The sequence below is a fragment of the Epinephelus fuscoguttatus genome, linkage group LG10 (assembly GCF_011397635.1).
Source record: "Epinephelus fuscoguttatus linkage group LG10, E.fuscoguttatus.final_Chr_v1".
NCBI lineage: Eukaryota > Metazoa > Chordata > Actinopteri > Perciformes > Serranidae > Epinephelus > Epinephelus fuscoguttatus.
Genome location: NC_064761.1, coordinates 17588357 through 17598369, shown reverse-complemented (window position 1 = coordinate 17598369; position 10013 = coordinate 17588357).

Here is a 10013-nt window from a genome sequence, read left to right as displayed (position 1 = left end):
ACTTAAAGGACTGCCCATGTAAAAAATGTTTGCTTTTGGCAAACACTGCACTTCCATACGACTATAAAAAAAAGAGGAGTGACAATACACATGAAAACCAGGTCATGAGTAAACATGCCTGCCTCTGTAAAGGATGTGGGTGGGGACTCACAGCTGTGAAGACTTTACATTTTTACATTTTAAGCTGTGAGGAACTCCAAATTACAGTGCATTGCCACCGATATGCACAAAAAAAATATATCATTAAATGCTCATTCAACACTAGTGGTTGAAAATAACCAGACTTACCAGTGGAATAGACTAAAAGGAATTTCCTTGATACAATTTCCCCTAAACTCCCGCCTTCACAGTTCAATAGGTCACACAGAGGATGCAGAAAAAAAAACGTTTCCTGCTTGAACTGATCAGAATACAAGGAATTAAAAACTCTTAAATGTATATATATTTAAATATATACCAAGTGCTACTTTCATATACTTTGTTGTATTTCATAGCATACTGTTTTATTTTATTTGTAGTATCTGATTATCTGTTTATTATTTTGTGTGAGCAGAGTGGAGGGCTATAACTGCATTTAATTGTACAATCCTATATTCTAAAGTGACAATGAAGCTGAACCTTTAAAAATCAGAGAGAAACACACACACTTTGAAAATGAAATAAATTTGTCTGTATATGCACGTTGCATCAGCTTAAATGGGTTATTATTTGAAGAGTATCTTCTATTTTTAATGCGGCTTTTTTTTTAAGATCAGTCTGAGATGATGTCATGTGTGTAGATGCTCACATCACTGCTCTATAGCAAGATCAGTCTTAGCCAATTGCCATGAGAGACGAAAACACAGATCCACCACACCACAGCATCACATGACGTCCAGAGGCCGGCTGATCTGGAGTGCTCATGCGCAAATGCTGAAATGCTGCAGGATGTGTTTAGTGCTGATGCACCGTGCACTGAGGTTACTGTCGGTCAGTGACTTCCTCTTTCTCATCCCACACTCTGCTGAGGCGGTGCTGTTAACTGACTTCTTGTCTTTAATCAAATATCAAGGTCCAATGATGAAACATTAAACAGTTACATTAGTCATTATCACTAGTTGTGTATTCATGATGATTATGTTTCCAAAAATGCATTTTGTTTATAGAAAAATATCACCATTTTTATAGCAATTATTAGACCTAGTATGTCTACTTGTATTTAAGTGAAGTTTAAATGAAAATATGTGTGTGATGTGCAGAAATATTCAGATCCTCTACTTAAGTGAAAGTACCAAACTGTATAAATACACTGGAAATGTACTTTAAATGTCAAAAATCAAAGTGCTCGTTATGCAGAATGGCTTCTTTTCAGTGTTTTACCACTATTGTTTTATATTATTAGATGATTTAATGAATGTCACAGACTGTTATGAGTATGTTAATGTTGTAATAGGGTTAAGCTACTTTTTGGTATTTTATGTACAGTTTGGTAGGCTAGTTGTTCCACAACAATGCACCACATTTTATAGGATCATCATATGTTTTGAATGTAAATTATTAATGTGTAGTAGTAAATAACAAGTAGCTTCTATCTCAAATGTACTGGTGTTGAAATATAAAGTAGCAGAAAATATTCAAGTAAAGTATATGTTCCACAAAATTACACTTGAGTAGGCCTACAGTACAGTACTTGAGTAGATGTACTGTTTTACTCTCCATCACTGGTGACCAGTGGGAACAATGAAAATGTATTTAAAGATATATCAACAACATTCTTTTAAAATGTGTCAAGATAATTCTGACAAATTCTATATATAAAATAAATTCTGTATATTAGACACATTTCACACAACATATTCTCCTGTACTGCATGACAATTTTTGTAAAATTAGTAGTCTTTATCTAGAGGTTAATAAACATTTATATGCCGGCAATGATTTTTCTGATCGAGATAGCTGACAGTGGAGTTGTGTCAGTTATAGTCTGCATATTTATAATAAATCACACTTCAAAGACAGGTAAATAAACATTTCGACAAATGTAGATACTGTATCTTATTGTTATTCTGACAATACGAAACGTCTGAATGTTTTTTTCAAGGAATTATAGATGTAAGGCTTACTGAAGAAAAAACAGTGTTCTTCCTACAAGTTTCAAATAAAGTTATATATGTATATATATATATATGTGTGTGTATATATATATATATATACAGTACAGGCCAAAAGTTTGGACACACCTTCTCATTCAATGCGTTTTCTTTATTTTCATGACTATTTACATTGTAGATTCTCACTGAAGGCATCAAAACTATGAATGAACACATGTGGAGTTATGTACTTAACAAAAAAAGGTGAAATAACTGAAAACATCTTTTATATTCTAGTTTCTTCAAAATAGCCACCCTTTGCTCTGATTACTGCTTTGCACACTCTTGGCATTCTCTCCATGAGCTTCAAGAGGTAGTCACCTGAAATGGTTTTCCAACAGTCTTGAAGGAGTTCCCAGAGGTGTTTAGCACTTGTTGGCCCCTTTGCCTTCACTCTGCGGTCCAGCTCACCCCAAACCATCTCGATTGGGTTCAGGTCCGGTGACTGTGGAGGCCAGGTCATCTGCCGCAGCACTCCATCACTCTCCTTCTTGGTCAAATAGCCCTTACACAGCCTGGAGGTGTGTTTGGGGTCATTGTCCTGTTGAAAAATAAATGATCGTCCAACTAAACGCAAACCGGATGGGATGGCATGTCGCTGCAGGATGCTGTGGTAGCCATGCTGGTTCAGTGTGCCTTCAATTTTGAATAAATCCCCAACAGTGTCACCAGCAAAACACCCCCACACCATCACACCTCCTCTTCCATGCTTCACAGTGGGAACCAGGCATGTGGAATCCATCCGTTCACCTTTTCTGCGTCTCACAAAGACACGGCGGTTGGAACCAAAGATCTCAAATTTGGACTCATCAGACCAAAGCACAGATTTCCACTAATGTCCATTCCTTGTGTTTCTTGGCCCAAACAAATCTCTTCTGCTTGTTGCCTCTCCTTAGCAGTGGTTTCCTAGCAGCTATTTGACCATGAAGGCCTGATTCGCGCAGTCTCCTCTTAACAGTTGTTCTAGAGATGGGTCTGCTGCTAGAACTCTGTGTGGCATTCATCTGGTCTCTGATCTGAGCTGCTGTTAACTTGCCATTTCTGAGGCTGCTGACTCGGATGAACTTATCCTCAGAAGCAGAGGTGACTCTTGGTCTTCCTTTCCTGGGTCGGTCCTCATGTGTGCCAGTTTCGTTGTAGCGCTTGATGGTTTTTGCGACTCCACTTGGGGACACATTTAAAGTTTTTGCAATTTTCCGGACTGACTGACCTTCATTTCTTAAAGTAATGATGGCCACTCGTTTTTCTTTAGTTAGCTGGTTGGTTCTTGCCATAATATGAATTTTAACAGTTGTCCAATAGGGCTGTCGGCTGTGTATTAACCTGACTTCTGCACAACACAACTGATGGTCCCAACCCCATTGATAAAGCAAGAAATTCCACTAATTAACCCTGATAAGGCACACCTGTGAAGTGGAAACCATTTCAGGTGACTACCTCTTGAAGCTCATGGAGAGAATGCCAAGAGTGTGCAAAGCAGTAATCAGAGCAAAGGGTGGCTATTTTGAAGAAACTAGAATATAAAAGATGTTTTCAGTTATTTCACCTTTTTTTGTTAAGTACATAACTCCACATGTGTTCATTCATAGTTTTGATGCCTTCAGTGAGAATCTACAATGTAAATAGTCATGAAAATAAAGAAAACGCATTGAATGAGAAGGTGTGTCCAAACTTTTGGCCTGTACTGTGTATATACATATATGTATATGTATAGCTCCCAGAAGGCTTTGACAGCATAATAATAGCTTAGACTCATGGGACAGGTAGTTTAATGCTGGCAAACTATAACGGTCTTTCACCTTTGGTAAAATAAGGATGTGTTTGAATGTAACCATCAGTATTACGGACCCATTTGTCTATGATTATGGACAGAAAACCTTGGTAATATGTTTAAATTTGAAGGTTTAAAGATGAAAACCATGTGAGTTATAGAGGCCAGTGGACAGATACTAGCTATCCAAGGGGCAGGAAGCCGGATCTCTTTTCTCCACAAGACTTGCAGTTGGCGCTGCTTCTGGCTTTTCTATTAGAAGCATCTTTCGGCTGAAGATGCCTCCTGGTTTGATAGAAAAATGGCCAAAATTTCAAGCAAAAAACTAAGGATACAGTGATAATATAGGCATATGGTTGTTGACCATGTAGTCATTGAAATCAAAAGAGATATTTTTGCCCAAATTCTAATTTTACAAAATCGTCAAAAGCTGCAAAACATATTGAGCCGTATACTGAAGGTAACAGAGCCTAATAAGTCTACACTGGCCTATTAACATTCCTAAAAGGCCAAAATGACCATTCATTAATATGTTTTAGCACGAGATGGCTACTCTGCAGTGGGCTGTTTATGATATTTCATACATTAACTTTGCAGCATTGGTGATGAAAGCAAACAAATCTGCCCATACACTATTAAATTCTCTATTTTTCTCTGAGACTTTTCCTTTTTTGGATTTGAAATCCACAGCTAGTCCAGCTAGGGAGACACAAGACTAGCCTATTGAAGTTCGGCAAAACTAAAAAAAAAAAAAAAAAATTATTTGGCATTTGGGCAAAACATTTTTACAATTACAGAATGTGAGAGTCAATTTCGGTCTACAATGAATGAAAAATAAAATGCTAAAACAAGTCGTTATTCACTACCATATATTGTTTTGTCAAAGAGACGGGGACAGTAGGGCTACAGGGCCACATGCAGCTCTGGAGCCACGTGTTGCCCACCCCTGTGCTAAACGTTAAACTCCCATGTGATTTGATGACTCACTTTTTATTCAAGTGAATTAATTTTGCTTGGTGGTACAGCTTTAATTTAACTTAAAGGTTTAGTGTGTGGGATCTAGTGGCAACTAGTGGTGAGGTTGCAGATTGCAATCAACTGAAACTTCTGTGTGCAAAGCGTGAAGGAGAACTATGGTGGCTGACACAAAAACATGGATGGGTTTATCTAGAGCCAGTGTTTGGTGTGGCCGTTCTGCACTACTGTGGAAACATCACTGTGAACTCTGCAGACAGGGACCCGCTCCCTGTGTAGATATAAACTTCTCATTCTAAGGTAACAAAAATACAATGATTCTTATTTTTGATGATTATATACTAACAAAAACATAGCCTAGTTATGAATATTATATTGAATTTCTGCCAATACATCCCCATAAATCCTCCACACTGAACCTTTAAATTAACAGAATACAATATTGTTCACAAGCACAAGTTTAACTATTGCAACATACAAATAATGTTACCTCAACAGATGTAGGGTTAGGGTTAGGGTTAATAACGTAGCTTGATGCTGACTTCAAGAGTGATAAATGATACGGTTTCCTAAAATAAACAAAAACACCAGTAATAAATCAAAGACGGCGTGACTTACCAGGAAAAGAGGCTGTTTAATGTTGACAGTGGCTTCTATGCATGTGAGTGTGCATCAGAGGAGATTGCGAACACGTCTCTTCTCCTGCAGAGAGTCGGTGGTGAGCTGAGCTGCTGCTCTGCTGCACCTGTTTGAGACAACTGTCAGGTTTATAGCACAAGACAACACTCTCACTTACATTCACCCTGTATCATAACAACTATAGCCTGCTGTACTCTGGTGAAAATAAGATCATGGAATAGATAAAGAGAACATGGTGTACCCAAAAGGAAATTTTATTTCTTTAGTGGCTCAGTAGGAAGTCATAAAGCCAATAGGATTATATGGCCCAGACCAGGGCTATGGTCAGGACTATAAAATATATTGAGTCATGGGTCCAAGTCCAAAAAAAAGTCTCAAAATGCTCATAATTTATTCTCCCAAAGGCAAAGACAGCAACATATCACCATTGGATCCCAACAGCATATACTATATCTATATGGAGACTGTCCATGTATAAGTGACAAAGCAACTAGCACTGATATTCCTTTGAGACTCACCTGGCACACCACGTTTTGCTTTCTTTTTGGACAGCTGCTGTAAAAACAACTTTGTTAACAGCAAAGTATTGATTAACAAACAAGGTTAAAGATTTTACCCCTGGAAAATGTTTTTACCTCAATAAAAACTAGACTTAGATACACTGTGTGCTTCTCTGTAAAAGACGTAATGAGATTCTAGCACATCAGTTTTGTCAAAATATTTTGGACTGACAGGAAAGTGTAACTGTGGAATGCAGACTTTTGTGCTGTAGGACAATTCCAAGTCTGTGATATTTTGTAAGCAGGTAAACCTGCTTTTGAATCATGGCAAATTTCACATCCACACCAGCAAGGACTGAAACAAAAAAACAGACTCCAGTATATTCAGTATCACTTTTAGTATGTATTTGGAATAACTTGAATATTATGTAGAATCACAAGGCCATAAAAACTGTATATTTGTTTGAAAACTGTCTCTCATATAAGATAAACTCTTAAGCCCCATAGATTAACTGTTGTTTTTTCACTCTCTTGCTCTTTAATGTCTTCTCTTTTATTTCGTTTTTTCTTTTAAATTGAAAGGGAGTAGACCAGTAATTTTGTGTTGCACATTTATGTATGAGGGCAAGAGGTAAAAAAAAAAATTTAAATAAAAAGCAAAGATGGCCAAAATAGAAGCAGCAGAGACAGATAGTATCCAGTATATACTCTTATTGTGCCTTGCATCTACTGTATCTCAGTGGAGCATTTGTCTTCTGTCTATCAGGAACACCTAATAAAGTAATTGCTTCATCTGACACACGCTGACCAGCTTGTGTCACAATATAGATATATGCTGCCACCATGTGCTGAAAATATGAAATGCAGTGGCTGGTTGCACCTTTTGCAAGAACAAAAGGACGTAAAAAAAACCCCAACAACAACATAAATTTCATGTAGGCTATATTAGGATTGTTTTTCTTTTCACCTCTCAAAAAATGCAAACAGTTATAAATACAGTAATTATATGTACATGTTTCACATACAAGTAATTTGCCTCAGTATTTTGGTGCATAGCAATACACTTGGTGAGAGAAAATGAAAATAAAAAGCAAGTGTAAAAGTTAAAAAAAATATTTGTACAATGTATCTGTTTTGAAATGAAAGACTTTTATTATATTTTTTGAAAATATTTTAAATATTTGCTGCCTACCTTTAATGAAACTTAATTACAGTGTAAGTGTAATATAGCTGAATATCACCAAGAAAGTGAATGCATTATAACTAGTTTAATTATGGAGACATTGTGTCTTTTTAACACAATAAATACCATCTTTACATAACTGAGGGCAGTGTAACAGTTGTGCTACAATAGTTTCACTAAATCAGGGGTGTCAAACATATGACCTGGGGCCCACAAAAGGGTCTCATTCGGCCCACTGGATGACATTGCACACCTTATTGATACACTTGTGAAGACTAAAAGGTGCTAGTCATAGACTGTATAAATTATGGATGTAGCTACTGTGACGTCAAACATTGGTTTGTGGGCTGCCGTTTTGAAGCCTCAAGTTCCTCAAATCTGTAGTGGATTTCTCTCTTAAACTATTTTAGTGGAACTGCCAAGAGTCTGGATTTGTAAATGGTTTGTCAGGTAGGGGATAACTCACCCTGCTTCCTCAGTTGTTTCTACTTTAATTTGATGTGATGATGCCTGAATGGCTATACAGTAGTGGAAATGTATGGAAAAATGCACATGTAATGGCGGTGAGTAGCAGACTGACTGAATGTGGGGAAAAAAACATATTGTTGAAATTGCACATATTTTTCTTAAGACATCTCAGACTGTTTTGTACATGGATAATCTTTCCAGAAAGTACTTGTATTTCTTTAGGGACCGTTCTTTCTGTATCAGAGGAGGGGGTGATTGGGGTGTGACTTCCATTTTTTTTCTTTACTAGTGTAAAATGCATGACGCTCCCTTCACCATGAATTAGTTATTAGATTTTGATGTTTGAAAGTTAAAAGTTGAAGATGAAATCCTAGAGCTGCAAAATGCCTCAGTTTTTCCACTCTTGTTGTGCATGCTGGTTAACACGTGCAAACAGTTTATTTTTGGCCAGATTTTAAATGAGACGTAGAATAAAGTGATTTTGATGAAATATGATGATTTTAAACTCAGATGCTTTTTGCTGACAGAAGTGTTCGTTACACATGATGCGTCCAAGGTTTGCCAGAATCTTGAAAATCCAACAATAATTTTTGTTTTTACAGTTTCTGGCTATGAAAAATGGTGCAAAACTGGTGTTTTTTAAAGCCACAGTGTGTAGGAATTCCTCCCATCTAACGTTGAAATCATGTATTGCATTCAAACAGATGGCGCACTCTAGCGCCTCACTGTTTCAAACACGTATTGCAACAACTGTAGCCGCTGTGTACCAAAAAGCTATGATAACACTGATGAAACCATGTCATCCGATACTACATGGAGTATTCATTCAGGCTCCTACACAGACACACGCGACGCGAGTTGACAAACCCCCTCCTCACCATGCTGGCTGTGTTTACAACGTAGGACTGTTGGGGCGGATGTAAATTGAAACAAACCAATCACGTCTTGTCCTTTGACAACTGACAAGTGGCTCAACCTCACACACCTCATCCCTCTCCTCGCATTACTGCACCGCTAACAGCTGTTAGTGGCCAGCGGCACTACTGCCACTCTTTGAGCATAATGCAGGATCATGTATTATGCAGCATCAAGGGAGACGGAATCCTCGTCGCCAAGAAAGTGCAAAAGGGAATCAAAAAGGCAGCGTGACCAGCGAATTAAAAAATAAGGGTCAGCATTGGAGTTGCCTTTCCCAGGTGGAGAGAGCTGCTGAAGGAGAAAGGTAATACAATCACAGGCCAGCGCTAACAGCGGCTAACAGCTAACAGTGGCGCAGTGATGTGAGGAGAGGGATGAGGCTGTTAGCAACTGGCCGCTAACAGCGGCTAACAGCCAACACGACGCTGGCCTGTGATTGCATTACCATTCTCCCTCAGCAGCTCTCTCTACCTGGGAAAGGCTACCCCGATGTGGGCCTTCGTTTTTTTAATTCGCCGGTCACACTGCCTTTTCTATTCCCTTTTGCTCTTTCTTGGCGACAAGGATTCCGTCTCCCATGATGCTGCATATGCATGATCCTGCATTATGCTCAAAGAGTGGGACTTTGTTTCAAATTTGCCAGGGTGGTAGCGAAGCGTGTCTTGCTCCTCTCCTTCTGCTCCTCAGTCACGCAGTGCTGGCCTGGCTCTCAACGAAAACGCCGAAGGCGGTGCTGTATGTCCCTTGCTGGCGGGTGTATTCTCAAGATGGCGAAACGTAATGGAACCCCACAGACGACTTACCTGCACAATGTACAAACAAATCCGAAATTCTCCTTTTACGAGAATAAGTCAGATTATTGGTGGAGGTAATAGTACACCAGTGATGACATATTTATGAATGCAGACATCAATTTTTGCCAATAAACAACTGAAAATGTTACACAATGTCCCTTTAAAGAAAACATGCCCTCTAAACCTGCAGGCATGTTGTGTGTAAAAATAAGTACAATTTACCATTTAAATTTGTATGGCCCTCCCTAAGCTAAAAAACCCACCCTCCCCAGTGCTTAAAAAATTATCACATGCCATCCCCTTTATGCATTACCACCTTTCTCCTCATAAACAACGAACAGTCCCTTACACTAAAAGAAAGTGAGGCATTTGGGGGTGTTTTTATTATTATATATTTACAGGCTATTATGCCACTTATTTGAGATCAGATTGGGCTGTATGTGGTCCCTGAACTAAAATGAGTTTGACACCCCTGCTTTAAATAATAAGCATAATTTATGAAATAAACTAATGAATGATGCACTTTCACCAGTTCCCTAGCTAAGAGCACCTCCTAGTGGTTAGATTTAAATTTACAGCTTTTATTTATCTGGGCGGGACTCTTGTCCCTTTTGGCCCCTCCCTTGTATAGTGAGGG